This window comes from Lontra canadensis, unplaced genomic scaffold, assembly GCF_010015895.1.
Source record: "Lontra canadensis isolate GAN:19392208 unplaced genomic scaffold, GSC_riverotter_1.0 scaffold177, whole genome shotgun sequence".
In the NCBI taxonomy this organism is placed as follows: domain Eukaryota; kingdom Metazoa; phylum Chordata; class Mammalia; order Carnivora; family Mustelidae; genus Lontra; species Lontra canadensis.
In genome coordinates this window covers 1,083,159-1,097,055 of record NW_022631171.1, presented here as the reverse complement: position 1 = coordinate 1,097,055, position 13,897 = coordinate 1,083,159, and the positions used below count along the sequence as shown (strand labels likewise).

Here is a 13,897-nt window from a genome sequence, read left to right as displayed (position 1 = left end):
TGAGCCTTTTGTGTCCATGATGGAACAAACCGGAATTCCCTTTGCTCTGGCTGTTTTTCACTGTGAGTTGGGTGTTGAGTGCTTCCAATCCTCTACTGAAGAGGTCATGTACCTCTCTGTTCTTCACCATTTGGAAGGATGCTTTAGGGCTGGGCTGTTTTTGTTAAGGCACAGGGAACAAATAACATTCCTTGTAACTGGCAGTAACACTACCAGTACCTCCAAGGAAAGAATTAATGGTGCTTTGGAAGACATGCATTTGAAAGATGCAGGCAATGCTGTATAGGGGACTATCCAGGAGCGCTGCTGTGGCATCATACATGAGATATGAAGATGTTGCCACTTAAGCACTTTTTTTCATAAATACATTTTGCATTTTTTCAATAACCACCTTTTGAGGACTTTGTACCCTGTATGAAATGCTGGGCTATAGATATGATGGAAATAGGTGTAGCTTTACATAGGATGAATAGAGAAGGCCTCTCCGAGTAGGCCAAAACAGCTAAGCTGGCACTGTAATGATAAGGAACTAGCCATACAATCCAGGTATTAGGGGTAGCATTTCAGGTAAAGAGGATGAGAGGGAAAGGGCCATGAAGCTGGGCTTCTTTAAAAGCAATGTCTGGGGACATATTTGGTTGTCCAGAGACAATGGGGGGTGCTGGTACTACTGGTATAAGTGGGTAGAGGCCAGGGGTGCTGCTAAATATCCTAAAATGCATGGACAGCCCCCCATCACAAGTGTTCTTCCCAATCTGTCAACAGCACCAGGTGTGAGAGACTTTAATTTGAGGGTGGTATGAGGGCCAGCATGGAACAAAATGGGAAAGAAGATGCTGTCAGAGAACCGATCATGTAGGGTCTTGTGGGCTACCATTTGGCTCTTCCTTTTACAAGATGAGTTGAAAGCCTTTGAAAAATTTTAAAATGGGAGAACGAGAATATTTGATATATGTTTTAAAAAGATCTCTTAGGCTACTCTCTGGCAGAGTGGATTATATGGGTAAATGTGAAAGCAAAGGACTATTTTAGTAGATTCTCATTGTGGTTGAGAGTAGAGATGGCTAGTGGCTTGGACTAGAACACTGAAAGTTGAGATGACAAGTAGGTGAACTTGGATAGATTTCAGAGCTAGTGCTGTCTGCACTTGATGGACTGAAGGTGTTTTTACTTGTTTTCATATACTCAGTGCAAGAAGAAAGGAATCAAGGCAGAGGGCACTAGAAATGGTTTTTATCTCTTTAGCAGGAGGAAAAAACTTTTCAAGGCTATCAATAAAACAGAATACTCCACTGGATTTCTCTCCTTGTTTCACTTTACCATGGGCCACATTTTCAACAAAAATGAATTCATTAGTAATTTTATATCTCTTGGTTTCTTTGTGCCTCTTTCTTGAAATTAGTTTAAAGAATGTTTGCATTTAGTAGAATTTGAGGCTTTTGCAACCAGCAAAGTTATATTTGCCTTCTGTAAAACACAATTTTACTTTCTCTTTTTGTTGAATTTAAGGTTGCTGAAGTATATAAATCCTGCTTTGTCAATAAGAAAAATTCATTTTAATAGTTCTTTCTCATGAAGGATTTATTGTTGGGTTTATCTTTTTTTTTGATATATACTTCTGATGTGGAAGAAAAGATGGGTATAAGATAAGATGTTAGTTAACCTTTTTTCTTTACTAGTGGAGAAAATTTTTTGGTTGAAAATTATCATGCATTGAAGATGACACGTGCAATTGGAATATTTTCCTTGAATTTAGGAACTTGATTTAGTTTCTTGGTACATTTTTCAGTGTATGATTACAAAAGAAAAAAATAAATGTCTTTATAGCCAGAAACTGGTTCTTTGCTCTCTATCACTGACTAGCTGATGAGAGAATATCCTTTTTCCTCCTCTCTAATTATATGCTAAGCTCTTTTAACTTTGTTTTAATTATGACAAATCTCCTTTGATGGAGAAGCTTAATGTCAGTATTTTTCTACACTTTTTGAAAAAAATTTTCGTATGAAGAAAATTTTTTTTGTGACATGTATTTTGTTGTGATATATACATTTCCATGTCTCTTTGTGCCAGAGTATGAAAATTGCTCAAGTAATAGCAGTTTATTTAAATGTCAGATTAACATGAGATCAAATAGAATGCAGTTTGGAAAGTAAATCTTCCGCAAAGTGTATCCCCGGTTGTAAAAAGGATTTTGAGCTTATGCCTTTATGCAGGTATCTAATTTGTCTTTATTAAATCATGCTGGTGGAGACTGCCTTTCTTACTCGCCTAAAGTAAATGATTTTTTTCCCCCTGAAAATATGGCACTGGTGTCTTAAAGATGTTTATTGATTGAGTCTTACAAAATTCTCTTGGAATTGTTTTATTTTCACACAGATACAAACATGAAAACAGAGTTGATTTTGTTTCCTTCTGGCATTTTGTTTGTTTTAATTAAAATGAGTTTTTATAAATGATTTATGTTAGTACTGTGTAGTGAAAGAAATTAGTTGAGCATAATTAAAATATAATCATAGATCAAAGTAGAATGGAAATCTGCCTCAATGGCAATAGCAGCTTTTCATGACATTTTTGCACGTTTATTTGTACTCATTGTTTGCTCCTAGGCCACACTTTTCAGATTTCCCACACACTCTGGATTTTCTTTCACTTTTCTACCCTACGTGATTTTTAGATTTTTTTGATGTTGCATTCCTTCTAAAGCTTCTGTTTATGAGACTAAATCATAATTTTGGATATGGTAAAATAATATTTATTTTTTACTGCATGGAATATTTTTTGTTTTAAATGTGTTTAAAATTACATTTTAAGAATAAATTGGATACTTATGAAATTATAGAACTGAGCTGTCTATGGATTTTGATTTTGATTCTTAATTTTAAGGAGTTAAATACTAAGTTTTTGATAATATAGAGATGGATTTGAGTTTATGTAACAGAGTTGTGTATCATGGGAAAATTCTTAATTCTTTTCACGATTTTATGGTTGATTTCAAAAGTATCATGAATTGCAGGTCTTAGCGTTGCTGTTGTTTATCCCCTTCTCCTATGTTTACATGGAGTGATGGAACACAAAAAGGCTCAATGATGTGGTTGGGGAGTCGATGGGGGCTGGAATCGAGTTGCCAGGGAGGGACGGGATGGTAGGAACACACCCATGTCTCCTCAGTTCAGGAGGTCTTGAGCAGGTCAATCCCACTTAACAACCTCCTTCTAAATGCTCTTCCCATACCCACTGTGCATTTGTTCTGTGCCTCTTATTCTTTGAACAGCTCCAGATTTTTATATTAATAAATTTGCCAAAATATATAAACAGTAACAACATACTCTAGAGAACTTTTATATATACCCTTAGTTTATACTTTATAATTCAATATCATAAAATGTCATCATTTTTCTCCTACAGAATGATTTTAAATGTAATCAGCCTCTAATTCAGAAGCAACAGTATGTGCATATGGACAGCTCAGGACTTCAGGAAAGAAACACTGAATTTTGTAGGTAGAGGATCTTGTGTAGAATTTTCTATTTGTTTCTAGATTATTTTTCAGTTTTTTTTAAGCTGAATAATAAGTTATAAGAGTGTTGTTCCCTCCAGTTATTTTATGTGTAGGTAAATAATGTAACAGAGACCTCACCAAGCCAAGTGTATGAGTGATACTACTTTGTTCTCTAATGCCTATGTCTGCTTAGAATATTATTCTGTAAGTACATAGCCATAAATACAGTGATTGAAATAGTTACTTATGAACTGAACTGAAGGGAAAAAATTCTACATTAGCCTTTTATCATTAAAAATCATGTTACTAAAACATTCCTTGTGATTTTTAATAAGCATAAAACATTTCCAGATTTAACATTTTCCAGGATTAATTTAGAAAATTGTGGCCACCCTTTGGGTGTTGGAATTTTCCACATTATTCATACAATGTTTTTAGTGGAAGAATCTTTGAAAATGTCTTTAGTATCAGTTTGTGTATTTTTCAAAAACAAATATAACTCAATTAGAAAATATATCAAAACCAATTCCAAGTAAAGAAGAATTCTGTATAGCCTGTTTTTCACCATGAAGTTGGTGGCTAAAATTGCTTCTTCTTTGCTAGTTAGAGATGTATTGAGGCTGTACTAATTTGTCTGGACACTATGTCCACTTAATTACAATTGCTTTGGAGATGGCAGCATAACATAAATCCTAAATTGTTGCAAAGTACCAGCCTAAGTAAACATTTGGAAGAAGTAGACAATGAGCATTTAGACAGAAAAGAGTATAAAACCACTGATAGACAATGGAGTCGCTGTACTTTATAATTAAGTGTAAAATCAAATGCAGATTTCACATTTAAGGGCATGTGACGGGTGTATCTGTGGATCAAATTCATGTTGTTGTTTGTTCCATTAGGCTTGGCTTTTTAGACAGACAGACACCTGATTGGGGTTTTGAAGGGTCAGTAAAGTGTGGGGAAAAGAAAAGTCTTGTCTAGTGAGGGAGGCAGAGAAAAATGGACTAACATGCTTGGCTTTTAAATGCTTTTTCTCCTTTCTCTTTCAGCGGGTGGGACAGTTAGTTTGTGATCACATGAATGTGTCATGGGCTTTATGTGTGTGTATTAAATAAAGCTCCATAGACTAGAGTATGCTAAAAATTAGATAAAGACTTAGCAAACTTTATATTTATTCATCTTAGAGATTTAATTAAATTTTTGAATTATTTTCTTAGTTTCCATTTAAGTAGATCATCCAGATGTTCTCTTGATGGGGAACAAAATCTTATGGGTAACAAATGAATTGGTAAGTTTTCACCACCACTGAAATTTTGAGGTATACATTTAAAAAATGGTGATAAGTCTGTCGTCTAAACAAAGACAGCTTTTGATGTAAATTTCCTTTAATTAAGTTTGTATTAGATTTACTTTTTAAAAGAATTATACAGTGATGCATTAGGTACCTACTATATAACTAACCCTCATCGTGAATTATATAATGTTCATCACCAGTCCTCACTTTTTTTTTTTAATATTTTTAAGATTTTTTATTTATTTATTTGACGGAGACAGCAACAGAGGGAATACAAGCAGAGGGAGAGGGAGAAGCAGGCTTTCCACCGAGCGAGGAGCCCAATGTGGGGCTCAATCCCAGGACCCTGCGGTCATAACCTGAGTGAAGTCAAACGCTTAATGACTGAGCCCCCCAGGCGCCCCCTCACTTGTTATTTTTAAAAATGGAGGACATGGGGAGTTAGGAGAAGGGAGTTGGGGGAAATTAGAAGGGGAAGTGAACAATGAGAGACTATGGACTCTGAAAAACAATCTTAAGGGTCTTGAAGAGGTGGGGGGGTGGGAGGTTGGGGGAACCAGGTGGTGGGTATTAGAGAGGGCACAGAATGCATGGAGCACTGGGTGTGGTACAAAAACAATGAATACTGTTATGCTGAAAATAAATTAAAAAAAAGAATAAATTAAATTAAAAAAAATAAAAATAATAAATTAAAAAAAAATGAATTCAGTAAAAAGAGTTAGTATAGGAGCCAGTGGTGTTCCTAAAAGACTGGGTTCCTTAGACATACACAGTAGCAGAGTTCTAGAACATTTCCCTGTAATTCTCTGTACCTACAGAAGCTTTTTGCCCCACTTTCCTTAAGGGCAGGTATTTGGAGATGCTTGAACAAAAATAGTGTCTTGAATGACAGTTTCCTCTGCCTTGCTCAACAGCCCAGAAATATCTTATGAGAAAATATTTTAGCATTTGGTTAAACACTGTGCTGTTCTATTTGTAGCAGTTACTTTCCCAGTTGAGGGAGTGGTTACTGTTATCTCTGTAGTTATTACTCTTGTCTCTGATTTAGACATGGACAGGAATACTTACTAGATGATTGAATATGTGCTAATATAGATAGGAAGTAGAAAATAAGGGCATAGCACACATGACATAGCACCCCTTCAGTGCAGTGTCATGAGGGCTGGGGCAGAAGTATGAGTAGGTGCCATCGGAGCTTGGGAACTGTGGCTCATTCTTCCCGGGCCTTCAAAAGGGAAGTTTTCCCGAGGAGATGATGCCCAGGCTTATTCTTAAGGATCAAGAAGGAGTTAGCTGGTGAAGAGGAGTCTAGATAGGGACGACTTCTAGGCAGAGGCACTCTGTCAGCACGCTGCATATGGGAAGCCCCAGCTGTGTCACCAGAAAGGAAATTGGGAGCCTGGGAGTGGCTGAGCTTTTCCTAAAAGGTCACCTTTGAGGTCATATGCCTTAGTATTGCAGGAAGATTTAATGCAACCACAGTAATCTGAACACAATTTTATTTCTTCAGGTTCCTTAGACATACATGGTATCAGAGTTCTAGAACATTTCCCTATAATTCTCTGTACCTACAGAAGGGATTATATCAGGGATTTATCTTTCTCATGGAATGTGAACTGTACTTGTTGGCAAGGCAAATCCAGAGCTGGTATAATCACTGAGTGAGTGAACAAGGTCATAAAAGAACCAGGATTGTTCAGTTTCCTGCTCCCCTATCCCTCGGATGTAGTTTTCACCCCCCAGTTGCAAAAGAGAAGGGGGATATGAAAAAAAACTTCTATTTTTTTTAAAAAACATTTCAATTGGAAAAAATTTAAACTACTGAAAAGTTAAGGAACAATGCGGTGAACTAGTGCTGTTTTCTCTAGATTCACCACTTGTTGACTTTTTGCTGCATTTGTATGTTCTCTTTTTGTCTCTGTCTCCCTGTCTCTCTCTCTGAAGAATTTGAGACTAAGTGACATTATGATCCTTTAGCCCTAAATGCTTCAGCACGTAAGTCCTAGGACCTGGATTTTTTATATCACTTTAGCACAGTGATGTGCTTCTGTAATCCATAGTTGATATTCATATTTCCTTGTCTATTGTTTGCACTGTTGTCTGTAGCAAATATGTTTTGTCCAGTCTAGGATCATACATTGCATTTAATTATCCTATCTCTTTAGTGTCATTTAAATAGAATAGTTCTTTGGTGTTTCTTTGTTTTTTTTAGCATCGGTATTTTTAATAACTACAGCGCCAGCTGTTTTGTAGAATGTCCCTCAATTTCAGTTTGCTCTTTCTTCCCGATTAGATTTAGGGTATGCATTTTTCTCAGGAATACCACAGAGGGGATGTCATGTTCTTCTTAGTGTCTTAATCAGGAAGCATTTGAGTCAATTTACCCTATTATTGGTAGTGTTAACTTACACCTGCTTAAAGTGGCATAAGGTTTCTCTACTGTAATGAGCTTCTCTCCCTCTTGTAATTAGTAAGTAATCTTTGGGGAAGTACTTAGAGACTGTAAATACTGGTGGTGATGTTGAGAGAAATGTGACTTGATAGCAGCTTCCTATCTTAGTTATTATTTTCTGAAAATGACATTATATCTTTGATCTCTTCAGGAGTGTTTTTATAATAGACATTGCAAAGCTGTTCAAAAAACATTTCCTAACCATACCTTTCATCAGATGTTAGTAGTAGAGGTTTTATTTGGCACACCGAGCGATGTGTTGTTTTAATGTATTCAAACATTAACACAGTTTTAAGGAAGTTTAATCATAAGGTATTTAGATGACAGCAGACATCTGTTTTCTTCAGACATATTAGACATATAAATTAATGAGATGTCTTATTTGGTAAGGCGGTTATATGTTGATGGTTACTGTGTTAGTAATGTTAGTAAAGCATTATTATTTTATTTTATTTATTTATTTGACAGAGATCACAAGTAGGCAGAGAGGCAGGCAGAGAGAGAGGAAGGGAAGCAGGCTCCCTGCTGAGCAGAGAGCCCAATGTGGGGCTCGATCCCAGGACCCTGGGATCATAACCTGAGCTGAAGGCAGAGACTTAACCCACTGAGCCACCCAGGCGCCCCAAACATTATTTTGACACTACTTTTTCATTGTCTCATTTTGTTTTGCCTACATAAGAGAATTGTGTGTATATGCATGTGTGTATAGATGCATCATATATACCTATTTTCTAAGATATTTTCTGTATATTCTGCATGTTTAGAATCAAGTATACCCAATTTATTATGTTTTGACAACCTACAGCAATTTTGCTATTTTTTAAAGTTATTTTAAGTAAGAATATGTGTGCTAACTTGTTAACTTATATTTCTGATAAAATTGAAGGGTGGTAAAAATTTATTCTTAGATGACAATAAAAAATATTTGCAGTGTTTTTGTGGATTGCCAGTAGAGGCCGCATATTTAAATAGGAGCTGCACAAGAAGTAATATAAATGATAAAATTATAGAAACAAATTAGCCACTAGAAGTTTCTGTGAGAGCAAAATAAGAATGTGATTGGTTCTAGTACACTAGTGAGAGTACCTTTGTAAACTATGATCTGAACTTCTGTATATGTGTGCTTTACTTCACCAGGAGTGGTTTATTTATAAGAAACAAAAATCTACTCAAGTTAGTATAAATATAAGAAACTCTATTAGAAGGATGTCGGCTTCGCTCACGGAATCCATTAGTAGGTGAAGTCACACAGTTTCACTGAAACTGGGAACCAGAAAGCTGGTGGGAAGCAAGGCAGCAAGTTTTTCTACCTCCTTTTCCTTCTGACCACATGGATCTTCACATCTGTAGCCCATATGCTTAGTTATTTTCTGTAGGCTGGCTTTTCTGCCCAGGGTCCTCTCAGGGTTTCTCCACAGTTGCAGGCTAACCCCTCACTGTCTTCATGATTGTCTACTTGAGCTTCCTGTAGTGAGCTGACTATATGTATGCCCTTCCAGATTCCCTGCTTCCTGCTGGGCCTGTTCCTTGGTCACTTGTCTCTTCTGTACCTGATGAAGGAGGAACAGGATTCATGAATGGCAGTGAAGAGTTGATATATTGGACCCCCAAATTTGATGTCCCTGTATTATATCCAAGGAGAAATTCAAAAGATAGAAATACAGGTTTGGTGTTCCAGAGCAAGATGTGAGCTAGAGTTTATAGAGCTAAAGCTATAATAGAGGATTGAAGTCATGGCAGTAGATGAGATTACCCCCCAAATATATGTAAGAGTGGGACTCTTCTCCAGGAGGTATTTGGATTAACTCCCTGAAATTGTATGCAAAAGCCTGTGTATAAATACTTTCTGTGGGCAGGGTACATGCTTTTCCTCAAATTTGCAAAGGGGTCTGGGGCCAGAAGAGGTTAAGAACCACTGTTAGAGACTGAGACAAAAGTATTAAGGTGTCGACAGAATAGCAATAGATTTACACAAGGAGGGTGGGGGTGGGAGAAAGACTGATTCTAATGAGAAATGGGGTTAGGAGAAAACCAGGAACATATGCTATTAGGGAAGAAAAAGAGAGTATATTTCAAGCAAGACTGGGTCAGTGGTAGGCAGTGTAAATTACCACCAAGGGGACCAGGGCAAGGAGGCATGTACATGCATCTTGGATGTGACAGCAAGAAAACCATTGGTGCCCTGACCCAGGGCACTTGGTGGTCATGAGCAGGCAGATTGCCCCAGAGATGGTGAAGAATTAAAGCAAGTCACAGTGGTCATTCCCTCTAGGAGACAAGAGGAGGAAGGACAGCATTTCGTGGGGGGTCTGAGGTAGACAGTGGATGTTTGCTGTCATCACTTATTTCTGTATTAAGAAATGTTTAAATGCAATTGGTGGTGGGGGGGGGGCAGTTAGATGGGAGAAACTGATAAAGGGAAGGCCTTGAAGAAGCTGGATGGGATTGTTACTTGGAAAGGTAATTCGGTGGAGATTGTCTACTATTAACTGTGTAGACAAACCTCCCTGCCAGTACCTCTTCTCTTGGTGAGATTAAAACTCTTGTCTGAACCAATTTAGCAAATAAATATTTATTGAAATGAATTGGTAAATTGGGGAGGGTAGGTGTCCAGTTTGTGCCAAGCACATGTTTTCCTCCTAGCTAAAGATTTCACTTTGTATGTTTCAGACTTTATATTTGAAGGTGGCACTAGGAAGTGGCTAGGAAGCAACACAATTCTTTAAGTGTTCAGAATATTTCCCACTCTTACCAGTTATTGGGTGTGCTATATAGATAATAGATGAAGGTGGAGTGGAACAGTTCTATTCCCAACTGTGAGAGAGAAGAGAATTCTCTTAAGGCAGTAGCCAGGGATGTACATAGTCTTCACACATTTCTGCAAGATGGACATTTCTGTTCTCAGTTCTACAGATGTGAAGTCCAGTGCATAACGATGGTTAAGTGATTTCCCAGGTTCTCCCATTTATGGAGTTAGATTTGAACATGCATCTGTATAATTCAAATTCCAAGTTGTCATTCTGTTGTGTAAAGCATACTTGGGGGCCTAATGAGTATACACTTTCCCATTTTACACCTAAATAGTAAGACACTTCTTAAGACACTTGGCAGGGCTTTGCTTTGGTGTTCAGGTGACATTGCTGTACCACTAGCCCACCTTCTGTCTCCTCTCTGCCTGTTCATTGTCAGTGTCTATTTTATTGTCAGTGTCAGTGACAATCAACATTGTGAGTATTGATCATTCCCCTCACCCTCGTCCCATTGCCCCCAAGTCCTTGCTATGTTTGTCTCGACTGCAGAAACCAGGTTTGTTTGCTGACTGGACTTAATTACAGGAATCTCTTCATTCCTTTTGTTCCTTCCACACCCTGTCTTTTGTGCAGAAAGGCTAGCAGTGTGTAGATCTTGCCCAGCAATCAGACACTCCTTTCCTACACACAGGAACTCATGGATCGGCCCCAGTAGCCATTTCAGGACCTGTTTTTTCTCACCCCAAGTAACTATATGTGTTTTATTATATATCAGCATACATTTTCCTCCCTCCCTCCCATTTTTCCTTCCTTCCTATCTTCCTTCATTAGGGAGCATGCACAGAATCAGGAGGAGAGGGGCAGAGGGAGAGTGAGAGAATCCCAAGGAAGCTTCATGCCCAGAGCAAAGCCCAATACGGGGCTTGATCTCATGACCCTGAGATCATGACCTGAGCTGAAATTAAGAGTCAGCTGCCCAGCCAACCGAGCTGCCCAGGTGCCCCTCTTAGCATACATTTTTGGAACACCTTTTTATCATTTATAGTCTCTTTGAAGTAATGTTTCTCACGCTTCTCTTACTATTTTTTTTTTTAATGCTTGAGGATTCCAAGAATACAGAAGTTATTTGTTGGGTGATAGCAAACATGTTAGTTGTTTGGGCCTTTGTTCATGAATAATATTCTGAGGTTCCTCTAGGTATCATGATAGAATAGTATCTATTTACTGTTTGGTACCCATGATTTACTTTAACAAGGTTAAAGTTGTTGATTTTTTAACCCTGTAGAAATAAAAAAATTTAAGTAACTTAGATTTTAACTATTAAATATATACTTTAAAAAATTGGGACTATAAGAATAGACATCTTACATTGTGACAAAAGAGACTAATTACTTTCCTGAAATCAATTTTTAAGTTGAAGCTTTAGAACAAAGCTCCCAATTTGGAGAAAATTGTTAGGAGAAGTTATTTTACCTTAATATCATGTTAAATTAGGGTGAGTGTAATAAATAATAGGCATTAGGTTGATTATTAAATATAAAAACATTTGTAGGGGTGCTTGGGTGGCTCAGTCAGTTAAGTGACCCGCTCTTGATTTCAGCTCAGGTCATGATCTTAGGGTCATTAGATCGAGCTCTGAGTTAGGCTCTGCACTTAGCAAGGAGTCTGCTTGAGATTCTCTCTCTCTCTCTCTCCTTCTCTTCCCCTCCCCCTGCCCTCTCTCTTTCTCTCTCAAATAAATAAATCTTTAAAGTCAACAAATAAATAAAAACAAATAGGTTTGTCTGTAGAATGGAATATTTACTGTCAAAAGTATTTGTGGCAGAGCACTAGAAAATAGGTAGCTATTAGAGTAGCTGCTGGTTTTTTTTACTTGAATGATTTTTGGCACAGTTTTGAATATAATTTGTGGCCTGAAATGTTTAAAACAAAGAATTTTGATTTCCCCTTCATTTTGCTAATGAATAATTTACTTTGTGTTTTCTCCAATAAATGATTTCTTATCAGTGATTAATGCTCTTCAGACCAAGATGCTCGTAATATCATGTTTTTAGAAACATCATTAAAATCCACCTGAAACCTCGAACTTTTCCCAAAGGATAATATAAAAGCAAGTCATCACATTCTGACATTTTTTTTGTACCTATTTTTGTTTGATTTCTGCTTTTCTGTCTCTTTGTTTAACTAGTCTTGAATAATGTGCTAGTTTCTCAGTTGGGATAGATGATCATATTATATGGTCATAATTTGCTATTTTCTGTGGTGCTTAAGGCTTTCTAACTTGTTTGTTGTTAAATTTTTTTTGTTGTTGTTAGTTCTGGCTTGACGTCTCAGTCAGCCTTTGTGCTCATCTCTGCATGGGTGAGAATTAGGACAGGCAACACATAAATGATGAGCTATCAGTTGGAAATTGTGTCAGAGACCACTATGTATTAAAGCAGGACACTGAGGAAAATGTCAGAATTTCAGTATTTGGAAAAAATCTGAGTTCTGCCATCTGTTTGGATTTATTTAAGTTTGTCAGGGAACTGTTATTTTAGCATATTTTTACATGCCAGGTTAATTGACCTAGTCACATACACTTGTGTTAAAGCCAGTGTGTATCTAGTATAGATACTCATATTTTTATTCAAGAAGAAAAATAATGGGAAGGATAAGTTAATGATAAGCTAATGATATAACAGAGACCCAAAATAACAGTAGTTGAAACATGATAGATGTTTGTTCTAAACTGTCTCTCATGAAAGGGTAGGGCTAGGTAGTCCAGAACTGATAGTACAGAGGTATTGCTCTGCATGCTGCCATTCCTAGGGTGTGGCCCTCATTCTTATCACTCTGGGTGGTGATGGATGGGCCAGGCAACTGGGAGTCTCCTAGAATTGCACCCCCAACACTTCTCCTTATTAGTCAGTACTTAGTTATGTGGCTAAGGTACTGGAAAATGAAGGCTTTGCTAAAGTCACATGTCCTACTAAAAAAGTTCATTGGTTCTATTTTTGAGGAAGAAGGAGAGAAAAAGGCTGCTGGAGAACAAGAAGTTTAACTCAAAAAAGTTAAATATGCTTATATAATCTTACGTGTTAAAATGATAAGTATGTGCTTTGATATTGATTATTAGGTTTTGGGACCAATATGACCTACCTCCATTGTCATAGCTAATTGAGGAAGCTGTGATTATGTTTGGGGTTGATGTTCTTTTAAAATCCCTTCTTCCTTTAAGGGTTTTAGAAAAATTATTTATAATCCCTTGAAAGTTAATGTTTGGGAATCCTTATGGTAATAGGCATTGCCAGAACTTAAGATTTGATATTTGAAATGTTTATGAAATTAAAACCACTGAAGTAGTTATACTACCACTACTGATTGATTAATGAAAAAATTAGCTTGTTGTTTTTATTTAAATGAAATTCGTTTTACTTTAATTTGAAAGGTAGTTTTTGACAGAGAAGGTTGATGATATAATTGGCAACTCCATTAATCTTGTACTTAAAAAATTTATACTGGACTTCTGAATTTGAAGAAAGCTAACTTTACGGGTATTTTTCAAGGGAAAGTTAGACTGTTCATTGAACAGTAATGTAATGCCACTCCTGTGTGTAAAGTGTGACAGGCACATGCTTCATTGTAGCAATGTGGGGAGAGGCTGTGTGGCCATGTGGAGAGTGGCCCTAGTCCAGGCCTGGCAGGTCTTAGGCAGAAGGGATATAGGAGCTGTTGGTAGATGAAGGGGTAGTAGCTAATGAAGGGGAGGGGGAGAGCAGGATGTGTGTGGTGGATTCTAAGGAGAGAGTTATGTGTGCACTTACATTGAGGTCCTGACCCATTTGGGGAATTTCCACTGGTTCCAGACAGCTGGAATCTGGTTATGAAGCCGAAAATATAGTTGGAGACAGTAGGGGCCA

The 13,897-nt window shown here is 37.2% G+C and overlaps 1 protein-coding gene across 3 annotated transcripts in view; it reads left to right on the top strand.

Moving 5' to 3' along the window:
- The window catches only part of ATP6V1H (ATPase H+ transporting V1 subunit H), a 144,696-nt gene that overhangs the window by 104,427 nt on the left and 26,372 nt on the right, over positions 1 to 13,897 (top strand). The gene's annotated exons all lie outside the window — the stretch shown is intronic.